This window comes from Chaetura pelagica, unplaced genomic scaffold, assembly GCF_000747805.2.
Source record: "Chaetura pelagica isolate M959 unplaced genomic scaffold, ChaPel_1.0 scaffold743, whole genome shotgun sequence".
Lineage (NCBI taxonomy): Eukaryota > Metazoa > Chordata > Aves > Apodiformes > Apodidae > Chaetura > Chaetura pelagica.
In genome coordinates this window covers 78,685-78,945 of record NW_009952703.1, presented here as the reverse complement: position 1 = coordinate 78,945, position 261 = coordinate 78,685, and the positions used below count along the sequence as shown (strand labels likewise).

Genomic DNA, 261 nt, shown 5'->3' with positions numbered 1-261 from the left:
CCCCCCCCAGGGGCAGCCTGGACCACCCTGTGCAGTGATCCCACCTGAGCCCACCTTGAGCTGCATCTCCACAGAGTTTCACCTCCTCCTCCTCTTCTTCCTCCTCTTTCCTCTTCCTCCTCCTTCCTCTTCCTCTTCTTCTTCCTCCTCCCCTTCTTCCTTCCTCCTCCTCCTTCCTCCTCCTCTTCTTCCTCCTTCCTCCTTCCTCTTCCTCTTCCTCTTCCCCCTCCTCCTCCCTCCTCCTCCTCCTTCCCCCTCCTC

General features: G+C 59.8%; 1 protein-coding gene across 1 annotated transcript in view; it reads left to right on the top strand.

Moving 5' to 3' along the window:
* HDAC7 (histone deacetylase 7) overlaps nucleotides 1-261 on the top strand; it is a 27,716-nt gene that overhangs the window by 3,627 nt on the left and 23,828 nt on the right.